This window comes from Rhopalosiphum padi, chromosome 1 (genome assembly GCF_020882245.1).
Source record: "Rhopalosiphum padi isolate XX-2018 chromosome 1, ASM2088224v1, whole genome shotgun sequence".
Lineage (NCBI taxonomy): Eukaryota > Metazoa > Arthropoda > Insecta > Hemiptera > Aphididae > Rhopalosiphum > Rhopalosiphum padi.
The window spans coordinates 65,044,980-65,062,659 of NC_083597.1; the positions used below are offsets into that span (position 1 = coordinate 65,044,980).

At 28.1% G+C, this 17,680-nt stretch overlaps 1 protein-coding gene and 1 pseudogene across 1 annotated transcript in view; one reads left to right on the forward strand and one right to left on the reverse strand.

Moving 5' to 3' along the window:
* Positions 1 to 17,680, forward strand: part of LOC132918031 (uncharacterized) — a 225,907-nt gene that overhangs the window by 40,034 nt on the left and 168,193 nt on the right. The window lies entirely within an intron of this gene.
* On the reverse strand, positions 6,857 to 7,448 carry LOC132918526 (uncharacterized; annotated as a pseudogene).

Sequence of the window (17,680 nt, forward strand, 5' to 3'; positions counted from 1 at the left end):
CAGCCATATTTTCTTAAGCCTCCAACGAATTTAAAATGCCTTGTAATAAAATCAAATTTAATAAATAATTGTAAAATGTTTTTTTTTTTTTATATTGTTAATAGTTCGTATTATTAATGGGTGAATCCTCAGATGAAAGCTTTCTGTAAATATGTATTTATTATTGTCACAACGTGATTAATAATTAAATAAATTCCTTTACCGAATATACTTATTGTGCTACATGGGTATAGATTTTGTATTTAAAAAAAAAATGTAATGTTAAGAGAAATATCCTCCGTGGGGAACATCACAAATAAAATCAATGATAAAAGAAAAACAAGACTACGAACAACAATTATATGTCTATGCTAATGAAGATATGAGCCAAACGATGACAATATAAATACACCAAATCAAGAATTTAACTTATCTCCCAATAGGAGTGTATGATGAACTCCATTAAATGCTTTGGTAAAATCTGTGTATATAAAAGTTATGCTAGTGTATGGGTATTAAATTCATTATAATCATTAAATACATAACTAAAAAAAAAACAAGGTTGAAGTGTTTGAACGGCTAAACCGAAAATTAAACTATTCTTTAATTAATATTAATAATAGATAAATGAAAGATTAATGAATTCATAACATGTTTCTATTTATAAATTAATATTGAAAATCATTATTAGTTAACAACATTAAAACTAAAAATCAAAGTTATCAATATTTAGTCAAATTTCAGTTAAAACTATAAATTAATATAAAATTAAATATATCTATATTATATTTAAGAATTAAAATTTAATTCTCAAATTGGATTCGCTGTGCAAACTATTATTTCCAATATATCTTTTATACATCATATTCCTTTAAATTCGTGTGTTATTAATATTAAATTCTGTTATTGGTTAAAACTTGACAATATTAAGTTAAACATTGTCATTTATGATAAAGCCTACCTTACTTTCATGATTTTGTTCACCATTTATAAATACAGTTGTCACTCATCATTATGACTTTATACTATATTCTCTATTTTAACTACTGTTCTATGTATCTTTATCGCTCTAGGTAAAATATGATAGGATACGTTAGTGTTCCAATCATATACATCGATCACCCTTGCCAGATTACAGTATATATATGTATATACTTAAATCCGTAAGCTCCGCATTTCGAGTTATGTTTGTTTATCCAAAGTCTTTATCGTTTTATATGTGGAACGATAAGCCCCACAACCACCACCTATTAATGTATGACTCAGCACAAATAGACATCTCGGATTTATTAAGCCCATTCCTCTTAAAATAGATATGTTCTGTGGTGATGAATTCAATTACGAAATGGATAAACAAAGTTAATATTTTTTTAGGTCAAATCTCTCCTGAAAAACTAGCCGAAGAATTTTACTATAGTAAATATCACCATACATGTATATTGAATGATTTTATTTAAGTGTAAACACTTATAATATATAGAAAAGTATTTATTTGTTTAAACCATTTTTTATACAATTCAATTGACAATTTTAATGCATAACAATATATTTAAAAAAAAATAATTAATGATTTATGAAAATGTTATTTTGTTTATTTTTATACCCAGCTTTTACTAGTAAGTATTATGATTTATTGATTCAAAATAAGTTTAAATTAACTTAATGTACAATAAACTTATAATTAAAATATAAGTATTGTTACCAAGGTATTATTGACTATAAATTGCAATTTACAATGTTAAAAGTTAGCGTTATAATCTTAGTTATTGGCATATGTTTCAACTAAGAATGTCTCGAAGGAATTTCACTTGGATAATTATTCTTTGAATTGCAAACAAAAATGATTACTCGAATATATTTTATTATTTTTATAAAATTGGAATAGAATCCATTAATCCGATGAAACATTTCCACAAATTTTTTTTAGGTGCTTAAATAATGTTATTTAGAATGCAATTCTTAATGACGATTCATATTCCAAACTAGCACATATGAATGAATTCGAAAACCTTTTAAATCAAAACGAAGCAATTAATTTTATTATTTTTTCTTGCTTATTATTTGTTTATTCTAAATAGTATTTAGATAGAATATGATTAATATATAATGTGCAGGGTAATGATTTTTTAAATAATAAACGTTATAAATCGTTCCATCAAATCAATAAATATAACAACAACAATATGTATAATATAAAACTTTATTTTGGTAATTTTAACAAATACAAAAAATAGGTCACTGACCCTGACACAACTAAGTAAAATTTCGGGTTAAAAATGGTTTCACAAATTAGTAATCAATTCGTAATAATTCGTAACCCCAAATTTGGAATTCGTAGTTAAAGTTTAGCCCCCCCCCCCCAACAAAAATCAGCGTCAGTTGACCCCTAGCACTCGAATCTCTGTTATACGTCGTATTGTGACGTCCGTGAAGTTGACCCACCCTCACCCCCTAATTTTCTCTTAGTAACTTCAAGCTACTTTAGAAAAATTGCTACTAACTTTTATTCTATTGAAATTTTATATTCAAATTACATTTTTATAATTACAATATAGATTTTTGTCCTCAACATAACTTTTTTTAACAAAACAAGATTTAAATTTCATGGTCTTTTTTTATGCCAGATTTTTATCTAATTAGAATAAAAAAACTGAATAAATCTAGAAAAAAGTTAAACAAAATTTCCAAATTTAATAAAATTCCTAAATTAATAAGTTTATAATTTATAAAAAATTATATTAATAATTAATTAATATCAAAATTAATATAAAATATGTTTAAATGATAAATTGGAATCTTATTATTAATAAATGAAATGTTTTAACTTTAGGAATTGAATTTATATCTGTTGAAAATTCAGATTTCAAAAACCAAGATTGTAAAAGTAAGAAACAATAATACCTAAATATTCTATGAAAGAGCTCAAATTATATATTCACATAGTGGCGTCATTTCAGTTTTTGTTTGACTAGGGCAACAGCTACAATTTTTGTTCAAGTTGTTCCCAAACTCCATTTGAACGCATATTTAACAAATTTTGTTTGGTTACATTTATTAGTTGAATAGCAGAAGGAAGTAAAAGTTTACTATTTTGTAATTCATTTGATGCACAGTTATTTATTTCTAGAATAGATTCCATGCAAGTGGGCAGCATACGGCACGTCGGTCAGTTATCAGTCACTAACTATACTCTATTCAGAATAACCTTGCCCACTTTTGCGCACGCAACTGAGCCGCCGGCAATCGTCCGACTCCCCTGGCAAAAGTCAGGAGCGCTGTGATTGGTCGTTAGTTGTCGACCGCTGCCGTGGCCTGTCGTTACCGACAGCCGCCGCCGTATATACAGATGATCATTAGGGAACGGATTTTATTGTAAATACATATTTTTATTGGAATGAGATATTTTTAATCTGATAAAAAATATGCACGATTCAGATCATTCTTATTAAAATAAGCCCAATTTTATTTTACATATTTTTACATATTTTGGTATAAATACATATTTTTACATATTTGGTAAATAAATACATATTTTAGTACTTATTTTAGTGATTTTCAGTTTTTGACGACTTTAAACATTATCTGTTTCGTCTAAATTAACAAGATTAGTAATTTTTGACGACCACCAAATATTATCGTTATCTAAATGGCATTTACGTACTTATTTCCGGCACGTGGCATGCCACTATATAGATTAGAACTGTTCAGTACCTCTTGTTAATGCCTGACGATATAAATATAAAATAAGGAAATGGTATCTACACTGTCGAGTATGTAGGTACTCGACAATCGTCTTTAGTATCATTCGTAGTTTTCTACACATTTAAAACGTAATTTCGTGTACTAGTCGACGTCTAGTTTATAATTTTAAAATGCCAAAAGTTGTGAAATCGAAATCAAAAGCGAATTTTTATTTAAAAGAGTTTCCTAACGAGACATTTAAAAGTGATGGAGAAATCTTATTCTGTTCATGCTGTGAAAAGGCAGTATCAATAAATCAGCGTTTTTCAGTTACTCAACATATATCTACATCTAAGCACCAACAAAATAGAGATCGTAAAAAAAAAATTTCAACAAAATTTCTTGAATTCAGAGCCATCTACGTCTTCCAATAATTTGTCAGCTTTTAATACGGATTTGTGTCGTATGTTGATTCGCGCGGATATTCCTATTTTCAAACTAAAAAATCGAGAATTTACTGATTTTTAAAGAAATATACCGGACAACAAATTCCAGATGAAAGCACCATCCGAAAGAATTATGTTAATATAATTTACGAGGAAACATTACAATCAATTAGACAGTGTATTCAAGATGGACCAATATGGGTTTCAATTGATGAAATCAACAGATGCAGTGGGCAGGTATGTTGGTAATGTAATCATCGGCAAACTATGTTCTGAGCCTACTAAATCATTTCTTTTAAATTGTGTGCAATTAGAAAAATGCAATAATAAAACTATTGCTAAATTATTTAATGATTCTATGAACTTATTATGGCCAAATGGTGTAAAATATGAAAACGTATTTTTATTTTTGACCGATGCTGCACCTTATATGGTTAAAGCCGGTAGTATTTTGACAGCATTTTTTCCCTAAACTGGTTCATTTGACATGTTTAGTACATGGCTTTCATCGTGTCTCAGAAACAATAAGATGTAATTATTCCGAGGTTGATCAATTAATAGCGACCATTAAAAAAATATTCTTAAAAGCGCCAAGTCGTGTTTCAAAATTTAAAAGAAATTGTATCCAGATCTTAATTTACCTCCTGAACCTATTATAACAAGATGGGGTACGTGGCTTGAAGCCGTCCAATACTATTGCGATCATTTTGACAAAATAAAAAATGTTATTTCAAATTTCGATACTGAATCGGCCGCAGCTATTGAAAAAGCCAATTCACTGATGCAAGATATCAATTTAAAAAACAACTTGACATACATTTCTGCAAATTTTTGTTTTTTGATTCAGACAATTAAACAATTGGAAACTAAAAACATGTCTTTGATAGAAAGCATTAGCATTGTAGAAAAATCTGCAGATAAATTAGAAAAAGTCAAGGACACATGGGAGAAATAGTCAAAAACAAATTTGCAAATATCATTGAAAAAAATTCTGGATTTCAAACTATTAAAATCATCAGAGATATTTTAATTGGTAAAAATCAACAAGGATCTCTCGACATTGAATTCACTCCTTCTGATATAGTGAACATGAATTACGCCCCTATCACATCTGTTGACGTAGAACGGTCTTTTAGTCAATACAAGAGTATTCTCCGACCAAACCGTAGAAATTTTTCATTTTCAAACCTTCAACAATATGTTGTTTCTCACTGCTTTGTTCCGGAATAATAGTTTTATATACCTACATCGTTTGTAATACTTTTATGTATAAAATATTTTTTTTTTGTAATTTTTAGTACCTACTAATACATTTTTTCGATATACATATTTTTATTTTTTTTTTACATATTTTAATAAAATTAAGTACATATTTATGTACATATTTTGATTTTTTTATTACAATAAAGTCCGTTCCCTAATGATCATAATAACACGATCGTAATAATTATTATCTATATCATGTTATAATGTATAGTTTTTTTTCTTTACCATGTATTTGTACTTTTACCTTATTTTTCTGTACCATACACAATGCTTACGTAGTATACAATTATTATTAAAACCAAATACCAATACGTCATGTAATTTGAGGAGAAAATTAAAACTAATAAATAAATACAACTTTATATTTACAAAAATTACTCATATTTCTTAAAAAAAAGTCATTTTTTTTCTAAACAGTTATTTACAAAAATCAAATTCTTGTTTACAAAAATTATCGTTATATATACAAAATTATAGTAATATTTATAAAATGTATAGTTATATTTACAAAAATTAAGGTCGACATTATTCAGTATCTGAATCCGTTTCAGAAGATGATGTGTCTCCCGTAATAGTCATCAACAAATCTTCTTTCTCCGCAGACAACATCTCTTCTATTATGTTATCAACCTCATAAAATTTTACCTCTTCTTTTTTCGTGTGGCTAATAAAATTTTTCCACATTTGTGCGTCAACTAGATTTATGCCCTCTACTAGTAATTTTTTTACATCCGGTAATTTGTATGTTGTGTTGTTCATCCGAACATGGTTCTTCACCGATGACCAGGCGAGCTCAATGGGGTTAAGCTCGCAGTGGTATGGCGGGAGTCGTAACACTGTATGATTATTGGCTTTAACAAGCTCGTCAATAACATACTTAGTATGTAGTGGCTTCAAACGTTTCACTATGTGTAAAAGTTGAGGGATAACCATAGTTCGGTCTATCACTTCTCCTTTATTCTCAAACCACTTAATAATATCCGCCTTTCGTGTATTCGATGTTGGGGCTTTGTCTATTTTCACGGAATGGTAGGACGCATTGTCCATAACAATAACAGAGTTCGGTTTTAGGCGAGGTAGAGTGCCCTCCATCCATTCATGAAATGTGTCCCCATTCATTTCATCATGGTAGTCACTTGTATTTTTTTTCGACTCGAAACATAACAAACCACCGGGTACAAAACCATCTTCAGAGCCGATATGGAGAACAATAAGTCGTTTCCCTTTGCCAGAGGGATTAACAGCACCTGTCGATAGTCCTTTTAAGAATGCATCCCGGTGAAACCGTACTGTTGTATCGACCCACGTTTCCGATGTACAATCGCCAGCATTCACCCATGTTTCGTCGAGAAAATAAATATGTCGACCCTCTTCCCGGTATTTTCTAATGCTATCCAAATACATTCTGCGCCATACAACAATCTCATTCTTTTCAGTCATAGCACTGTTCCTACTTCGCTTACTGTAACGGAAATCTAAATCTTTTAAAAGATGAAATAAATTTGTGCGCGATACTGTTGGCAAACTGTCGTCGGTTGATACGGCTTGGTGGATTTTATCAATCGTAGGAATTTCACGGCGAAACCAGATGCTATGCACGTGCCTACGTACTGCGTTTTTAGAAAAATCGTCAAAAAGATCGCGAAATGATTTTTTCTTACGTTTTGTTTTTGCGACTGGCACCGTCTTTGTCTCATTGTGAGCCTTAATGATTGTGTGGATTGAACGTTCACCAATAGACAATAATTCTGAAATTTGCCTCATGGAAATGTTAGGTTCGTTCATTATTATACCCTTGTACATATTCACAATACGGATTCTTAAATCCTCACTTATAGCCTGAAATAAAAATATTTAAAAAAATAAGACTTAGTAAAAATCATGTCTTGAAAGACATTTCAATCAAAAAACATGTTTTAAAATTTTTACCGATTAAAAACTTTTTTTTTTTGAAAAAACATGTTTTTTTTTAAACTCGAAATTTTTATATCATATAATACTCACTTTTCCACTTTTCTGCTTTTTAATTGGTGATGGGCCATATTCAGCATTATCCTCATCAGAACTGCTTACCATTTTGGGTGGATAATTCTCAAAATAGTATTATAAAAAACAGAATAAATATCAGAAAGCGCGCGGTGTTTTTATGTGTTACGGGATGAACGCGTAAACCACTTGTGGCAATAGTGACGTGCGATATTATAGTTCACTACTTATACAGCTGCAGCACGTCGGCGGCGGCGGCGCAACCGACATCAGCGCCGTCTGTGGCAACAGACATGCGCGAACTCGACGAATTTTCGTCGATCAAGTGGGCAAGGTTATTCTGAATAGAGTCCATTGTTATAAATCATAATATTGAATATTGATATTTTATAAATAAATTAATAATCACTTTATGTATAGTCTATTCAGAATAAGACCGGACCTCGGCGGCCGAGTTGTGCGCATGGGGCGTGGCTTATTTCTGCGGCTCGGCCTGACACGCGATCTATAGTGGGGGAGGTGCCTGACCGTCGCGAACGAAAACTGGTCGCCGCCGAGATCCGGTCTTATTTTGAATAGACTATACATAAAGTGATTATTAATTTATTTATAAAATATCAATATTCAATATTATGATTTATAACAATGGACTTATAGACTATAGTAGGTAGTTAAAAATAAGACTTCTTATAATTTTTAAAATGTGCCGACTTAAGGTTGATGTACATGTTAGACTAGGGCAAACGCCTAAGTTCCCCCCCCCCCCCAAAAAAAAAAAAATGACGCCACTGTATTCACACAATTTCGTATTAAAGTATATAATTTCCGAATATTGAGGTTATTATTTATTGAAGGAATTTAATAGTTAAAATTTTAAACAATATCTTACAATACTTCTAAAAACCCGTTACTAATCTTTTCTTCATAAAGTGAATTATTTATTAAATTCAAAAATGTTTTGCTACTTAATTATTGATTTAGGTATATAAAAAAATATCAACCAAAAAATGTATAATTTGCTTTAAAATTGTATTAGGTACTATAAATTATGTATAAAATACAGATTTAATTTCTCAAAAATTGATTCATTAAAATGTAATATATTATTAAAAAACCGTTAAAAATGTATATGTGTATAATAATAATTGTTTTTACGTTAATTATATTTTTAATATCTAAATTTTATTTAAATAAGGTTATTAATTTATTAATCAATTAAAAATAAATATTTGTTTAGTTATTTTTCGTATAAATATTATTTTTAATTTATATTGACTGATATAAAATATTGGAATATATTATTTCACTAGACGTATATATAAGTATATAACCCAATCTAATTTCATTATGCTTATTATTTCTTTCATCTATACTTACTCCAAATACTAAATTTCTCTTAACTGTTTGAAGGTAAACTCTACAACATGAATATTATCTTTGCCTATTACATTCCTAATTTCATCTAAAACCTAGAACCGTAATAAATTACATTCAACGGAAGTGCAAAAACGTATTAAATGTACATCTGTTAATCTATTAATCTATTTATTTTTATCATAAAATACACATTCACTACATTTTTATGAATATCAAAATTTTAGACTATATGCTTACTGCTGTGACATTTAGAGTAACAAAAATGAGTAAGTTTTTTTTAGCATTAATATTTAACTCGGATTTAATGGCATTTAATTTATTTTAAATTTACCAATTATTCATTCTTGAAATAACATAATCATATTTATTTACGATTATATATGTTAGCTAATAAAGACCTGCATTTTTATATGATTATACTATAAAATTCAAGACCGGCTGGGCCGCACATTTTTTTGGACAAAAATTAACGAGCCGGACCGGGCTGTACTTAAATGTAATTGATGCTGGGTCGGACCGGACTTCTGTGCAAAATGAATAATTGTTCTTCAAATTTAGTTATAATATATGTATATTATTTAAATTTTTATTCAAATGACTTAATGAATAAATAATAAAGTGATATTTGATATTGAAGAATTTTTATACATCAATTATATTAAATGTTTTTATTATAAATATGTTGTTATAACTTATAAGAAAATTATAGTTATTGTTTATGAATACAATATTAAAAAAAAAAAAAAAACCTTACTTAAAAAAATTATTGGCCCGTGCAAACCTCTATAATAGCTAATAAGGCCCATTCAGTGTACTACACTTGTGACCCCTTAAAATATTACGACTATTTTTTTTTTTATAGAATTTTTTTCTCTTTTCTCTACCAATTATACAAATTATAAGTACAAAAATTCAATTAAAACTATTCAAGACATCCCAGAAACCAAATTAGCGAAACGAATCTTAATAGTTGTTTACCAGTATATAATTACTCAAAAACTAGGTTTCTAAATAAAATTGCGTAATAATAATAATAATTAGAAATCTATAAAATAGAGAATCTAAATAAAATTTAAAATTTAAAATATTGAATAAAAGGTATACTCGTATAAATAATGTGAACAACATCGGATCCATCACAACACGAAATTAACCATATATAACGGCTACGTCCATTTATCCTAGATCGATATTATATATGGACATATGGTTAATTTCGTGTTGTTATGATGGATCTGATGTCGATTTAGGACAAATGGACGTAGCCATTTGGACGTATAGCCGTTTGAACGTGGGGAAAATTAAACGTTAAAAAAAATAAATATATAAATCAGTAAATAAAATTAATAAGCTATTTATATTTATTATTATACGTCAAAAATGATTATAAAATATTTAAAAGTACAAATTATTCATTATATAAAATATTAAAATTAAAAATATATTTTAAATACATTTTTATTATAATAAGTACGCCAACAATTAAAATATATAAAAAACAATATCAAAAAAATTTATTTAAACTAATTATATTTATTATAGTACGTAAAAATGTATATAGGTAAATCATATAAAAAAATTATTTAAAATATCTAAAAAGTTGTTGAATGTCAAACATAGTTATTTATATATTAATTATATTATATAATTTAAATGTACCTAAAGAAATATTTTGAGAAATTCCGCGTAAAAATAATATTTTAGTTCTAGTCTCATAGCTTTGAACAACTTTTAAAATACTTGTCAATAAATTTCTTTAGATTTTTGGGGGAGACTCTTACCTGCTTCCAGTTGGTTATAAAATACATCTCACCCAGCTTGTACTTTTCGTAAACAGTCGATGAAAGACCACAAACTTGGATGTTGAACTCCCATTTAGACATTTAGTCATCTATTAGCTGCTTCAGCAAGGTTCTTAGTCCTATCTTGAGCATTCAAGACTCGTTGGTGTAAATTCCAAATGTGTGGTGGGAATAATGCTGTCCGACGACCTCTTCCATTTCTATTAACCCTTCCAATATAATTGTCCTCAAACCAGTCAAGTGAAGGTTGTAAGCATTCTGGTAAGTCATCTCCTAATTGTTGTATAGCGGCATCTAGATTGTCGATTGGAACAAGTGAATGAGCTAAGATCATTTTTATGAATATTGAAAAATCATCATCATTTTTATATCTTGAAGCAAAACCCATTTCGTTTAATTTTTTATGAAAGTTTTTTGTTAGATGATACGAATAACAACCGTGAATATCAGCGTCAGGGTATTTTTTTTTATGGTATAATTACTGATAATTTAAAATCATATGACACTGATCTTGGATTTGAACTGGGTTTTAATAAATTTAATATATCAAATAATTTATCATATGTTTTTTCTTGTTTATTCGGTAACAGTGCATAAATTAATGGATGGACACCATTTAGTGCTTCCGCAAGAATAACGTAGACTTGGGCAAAAATTGTTGGTGCTACTTTCAATGTCCCATCACAATACCAAACTTTTGAAAAATGCAATATTTTCTTTGTCTTCCAAAAATTAAAACCCTATTTTCACTTGGCCCACTATCGTCTAATAAATAATTTTCCGATATGCTTTCAGACGGTGTGTAAACCTTATATGTATCTGGTATCTCTAGTGTTATCAAATCCTTCGGTGCATTTGGTGCTGCATGTATTTATTTCGTTTTCTTCGTACTGTTATTTTTTAATTCTGGACCACCTTGTAGCTTCCTACATAGTTATAAAAAAATTAAACTCGAAAACTGAAATTAAGAAAAAAAATAGGGCATTATCTAATGAGTACCTTCGATGCTTGTGATAATCCAAAAATGCATTCATTTATTACTGTAGATGTTGACAACTCCATAGTTTCTATACACGTTTTTTAATATTGCACACTGCTATAATTGCTTCAATTTTAGTAGCGTTATAGAGTCATGAGTATGATTGTTTATACGCTTAAGAATAATTAAATCTGTTATACCAGTATGTACACTCGTTTATACCTACATCGGCTAAACCGTTTTAAACCATCAGAACTAAAAGCGTCAAATAAGTACATGAAACCGTCATTTAAAAACATTTCACCATCGCGATTCGAGTTAATTAACGACATTTTACATTTACACTTTTACACAATTTGTACTCGGCTAACACGGTTATAAGTGTGTATTTTCGTATATCACTGAGATTCGATAATGTGTGATAAAAACGATTGTGATAATCAATAAGTTATACATTATTTTGATATTATAGGTACTTATTGCCAAAACGAAAAATTTAATATATAATAGTAATACGCGTATTATACGTAAATTAAATAATAAGTGATAATATTTGATATGATACGATACCATTAGTTATATTATGATTATTTATGAACATATAATACCAATGGTTTTATAATTTATAAATACCTATAAATAAACCAGAACTATAATGTTTAGTTTTTTTTAATCTTTCTTAATATATTTTGATGATGATCTAATATAATATTATTTATTTATTTTTTTTTTATTTTTTACGTCCAATTGTCCCCAAGTTCAAACGGCTACGTCCATTTGTCCCTATTCGATATAATATATATAGAGATAGAGATAGAGAAAAATAATGTATTTATTGTATTATACTATTTTAAAATTTTTTTTAATAATTTATTCATAAAAACAAATGCACTGTATGTACCACTGTTCAAACTGTCGCCTTCTGTCAGCAATCGGGATTACCCAAATAGATCCGTGCGATAAGCTGATCTAGAAATTTCGGTCCCCCTTCCCTCTGACAGAAGCACACGACAGCTTGACCTTTGTCTTGTCCGGTCAATCAGTCTTTTGCGTGCTCCGAATTGTCGTTGATGTCGATAGGCAACGGCTTGAGCGTGAGCGTCCATTTTTGAAGACCACGTTACGTCCTCTACTGTGTGTCGTGTCCTGAGTGCACCGTCTTTTTATTTATATCCGTCGGATTTGCCGTCGGGTATCGTGTCCGAGTTGTAGACGCCGATTACGCCGGTTCATTGACTTGTTTTCGGGTCGTCATCTGGTGCGCCGGTATTAGCCGTCGAATATCACGTGTGCGAGTGGTCCTGCTCACCGGACACGCAAATATTATATAAATACTATTTAAATACGAGTTGGTCGTTGGAGTTGACCATACGATTGTTCCGGTATACATTTAACGTGTCAGCGCAACGCATTGATTGCAAATTATATTATTATTATAATATTCATCATCGTCGCTGCTGTATTATCGTTATTTTGATTAATGATTACTGACGCCGCCGTCGTCGTATTATCATAGCCACAATCTGAATTGTGATCAGCTGTCGCGTCGTCGTGCAATCACCACGCCGCCGTTCTTATCAACTTCGGGATCGTCTTTGCCGTCGATTGGTATCGTTATCAATTTGTATTAATATTTACTATATTATTTCGCGTTAGCATAATTATTGTTTAATTAGTAATTACTCTTGTATTTATTATTGCCCTGGAAATTAGTAATATTATAATATTGTATGTGTTGATCTGTCAGGGAGACGTCCTTAGTAGTCGCAATTATTTTATATTCGCATAATTTATTGTCTAATTATTATATATTGTATATATTTACCATATTTGAACTACTATTCAATTTATTAGTCATTGTTATTCATCGTCTTATTATAAGTTATACTGGCCTTAACCGTTGTACGGTGCGAATTGTCGAGCCAACTGCGAGCAAGAGCTCGATAGCGTAACAACCACAGATGTCAGATAATTCTGTATATATATATCCATAAATAATAACTATACCAATTTGTATTTTCTTTTATATTTATGATTAACTCTGTCCTAATGAATTTCCTTATCAATACTCAAAGAATATTATATGAGACAGCAACATTTGTGTTCAACGGGAAAATTAACCGATATTCGAAATCCAATAACGTCACTAGCGCTTGGTAGGCTGTAAGCTTTAGCGGGATAGAAATAAATTATTGGGCCAAATATTTTTAAAAAATATTTTTTAATATTTTTCATCATTTTACCGTTGTGCTGTAGCGTCTACACTATTATTTAATAATACATTTTTCACGTTAAATACAAGAAAAAATATAATTTTTATCTTATAATATTTATTTTCATATTTATATTTATATCATTTATACATTTTCCTTTATAAAGATTATGATAGTAAATCCATTTCATTGTAAAAATTGAGCTACACTTAGATTACATACCTATTTACTGATTTCTGATATTATTTTTAAAGTAATACTCCAATTTAAACCTTAATTTAAATCCTGTCAGGTAAAAGAATGTATAATTATTAAAGTATCGGTTATGATTTATAAATGACACAAATAATCAATTATCATATATCACCTTATTCGCTGATATTCAATTGTTTACCATTACCATATTATTTTTAAAATCTTGACATAAATATATATTTAAAAGATAAATAAATAGGATTTTTTCAATTCATACAGGTTACATGAGTAAGCACATTTTATTTTATTTAATTGTGATTCAGGATGCCAACAACATTTATTTGACAAAAGAACTATATAAAATATACAAAAAATATGAAAAATTATTTATTCTTTAAAAAATACAAATTTTATCATTTTTTATTATTAGTTTACCCAAGTTCGTCGGAAAATGACTTAGAAAAATTTAAAACGAAAAGAAACTTGTTGGGTAAGTTTGAATAGTATAATTATTTTATACACATTTCGCAAAATATAGACATAATTTTAGTCCAAAGAATGGTGTGAACAGTAAAATCAGTACCTTTTTACTGATATGTATAGATATCATAACTATCTATATACAATAGTAGGTATCTCATTTTAGGAGAGAAATATTAGTAACACAATTATATGTGAAAAAATGTATCATAAAATACGAGAAAATAGGACTTGAAAATGCTGGCACTTGTATAACAATTTAACTTTTATATTTTTAAATTCTAATTTTAATTACAGTTAAATACTTAAGTGAGTAAAATTTTAATTACCGTAACTACTCTAACCATTATTATAAATTACATTTTAAATACTTTATTAAAAATCTATACAGTCAATGCACTGGAAATACTCTTTATAAAATATATAATATCAAATATGTGCTTTTGCCCTAAACTGAACCAGAGACTCTTGATCGTGAAAATAGTAATATATAGGCTCTATATATTTACTGATAAAATAATACCAATTATTAATGACTCAATAACATGGTTGGACCAAAAACTTAATCATTATTTTTCATCGCTGGATTTGAAATTATTTGATTGGGTGAGGAATCCATTTAATCCTAGTTTAGAAAGCACACATCTTTCATTAAAAGAGGGAGAAGAACTTGCAGAATTAAAAAACGATCGCACTCTTCAAATGAAATTTAATGAGCTCGAGCTAAGTCAATTTTGGATTTACACAAAAAAAGAATATCCGAGTTTAACAAAATTGGCTCATTCTGTATTATTACCATTTTCAACATCATATTTGTGCGAGGTAGCTTTTTCTGCTTTGAACGAAATTAAAAACAAAAAAAGGGAAAGATTAATTAATGTCGAAGAGGAGTTAAGAGTAGCCTTATCGAAGATTTCACCACGGATTGATACATTATGTAAGAAATATCAGTCACAAATTTCTCATTAAAATGCTGTTTTATATTATATTTTTCTTTGTTGCTTTTAAGTTTATATATTATTAACTAATTATAAATATTTAATACTACATTACTACCTATTATTCTTATTTTTTTTTTTACTATGTGTCGCAAAGTATGAAATATTTGAATAGTGTGTCGCCATTATATAAAGGTTGAGAAACACTGATATAGAGTATCATTGTTCAATGTTCCTATATTATTATTTGATTATCTTCTATATTATATGAATTAATAGCAATTATCAATATATTTATAAAATAATAGGCTAATATATCCCGTCTCCACTTAGATCTTATCATTTACAATAATTATTAGTTAAATCATTAAACTCAAAATTTAACACATTCATTACAGTCGGCTGACTGAATGAAAAATTACATTCGATTACTTATGCACAGCAAGTTACCTACTTTTAATTTTTTTTAAGAAAAGTAAAATATATAATATTTAAAAAGTTTTTTTTATAGCAATTTAAAAATATTAAAATTACATTGATACAATGTTATTTTAATAACGTTTGAAGTATGGAAACTTTATTATAATCGTAATACTATTTATAATCAATGGTAATACTAAATAATAAACGCTTTTATAGACGACAAATTTTGTTTTTGGAAGTCGAAAAAATTAATTTTTATACTTTCTAAAAATAAACTTCAGGACCGGTCCTGCTCCAGTAGGCAACCATGATTTTATTATATACATTTTATCGCCCTAAAGTGACACAACACGATTAAATCTCAATAAGTTATATTAAATATCGTATACAATATGTAAAATGTATTTTAAACCCTTACAGGTATCATTGGTAAGTAATTGTATTATATTCTTGGTAATGATACATTGATAGACTAATAATGATTATGGTGGTTTTATAAAATTATCACAATAATCAATGTTAAAGACATTAAAAGAAAAATACAGCAAATAACAATTATTAATTTTTTACATTTCATTATTATGTTTGGTTAAATTATTTTCAAACTACAATAGTTTTACAAATGAGTATCATTGAGTTTCTTATGAATTTATATCAATCTAAAACAACTTCGCTCGTTCTTTTTAACTAAAAAAGCTGGAGTTGGACAATTAAATTAAGTAGGATATCTCTATCAAATCAATGTATTGAATTCTTAATTCTTCCAATTGTATTTGTCACGAGTTAAAGATTGACAAACTATAAAATTTTTAATCAAATATGGTATAACCTAAATAAAAATTTGTTCGTCGAAATATTTTTTGTTAAATTAATTACTTTCTACGAAATTGCCAACAACTGTAATTTTAATAATATGTATGATAATTGATTAATAATACATTTACTAAGTATGAAAAGTACTTTGAAAGGACTATTTTGAATTATCATTAAAGGCTTATATTTCATATTTAATTATAAATTATATTTATTGTTTTTTTTATTTTTCTTATAGGCAAATATGGTAACATTGATATAGGTATAAATTCCAAATATCAAATAATAAAAAAAAAAATATTATAATATATACTCAATATAAATGTACAGTATTAACAGTCTTGTAAAGTACTTGAGTAGAAGTATTCAAATACGTATTCTAAATACATTTGATCAAAGTACTTAGATACAGTATTTGAATACTTTTTTGAAAGTATCTGTACATGAATCTGATAATTCTGGTTTGGTGAACCAGAGCTGGTTTTATATAATTGCTTATTCATATTTATTTTATATCATATAAATTATATGAAGCCGGCTAGTGACCATAATGCGTGATTTAATTTATTGCTATGTGCGTGCTCTGATATTTCATTAATATTATATCAATATACTATGACGTAGTTAATATATTCCAGAATATTACGAGGTAAAGCTAGGTCCAATAATACTACATAGTACATACACTTATGGGTAGGTTTAGTAAGTCCTATGGGATCATCAATACATGTCAAAAAGTAATGATCTCCATTCTTAAAGATTATAGTCATTGTGTATATTCTATACATAAATAATACGACTAGATAGGGGTGATCAACTACGCGGTAGTTTTGATCGAGTGCATACTCCATCAGGGCCATATTTTTTATACTTACCATTAGGCAGGATAGGCAATAATAAATGTTAAAGATATTAAAAGAAAAATACGGCTAATAAAAATTATTAATTTTTTACAATTCATTATTATGTTTGGTTAAATTATTTTCAAACTACAATAATTTTTGTCTAGTAAACTATTATTGATCTTTTACAATGTACGTAACTATTTTTGAATTTGGTAAAATTCACTGTTTAAATCGAGAGTAGAAAATGGTAAATGGGC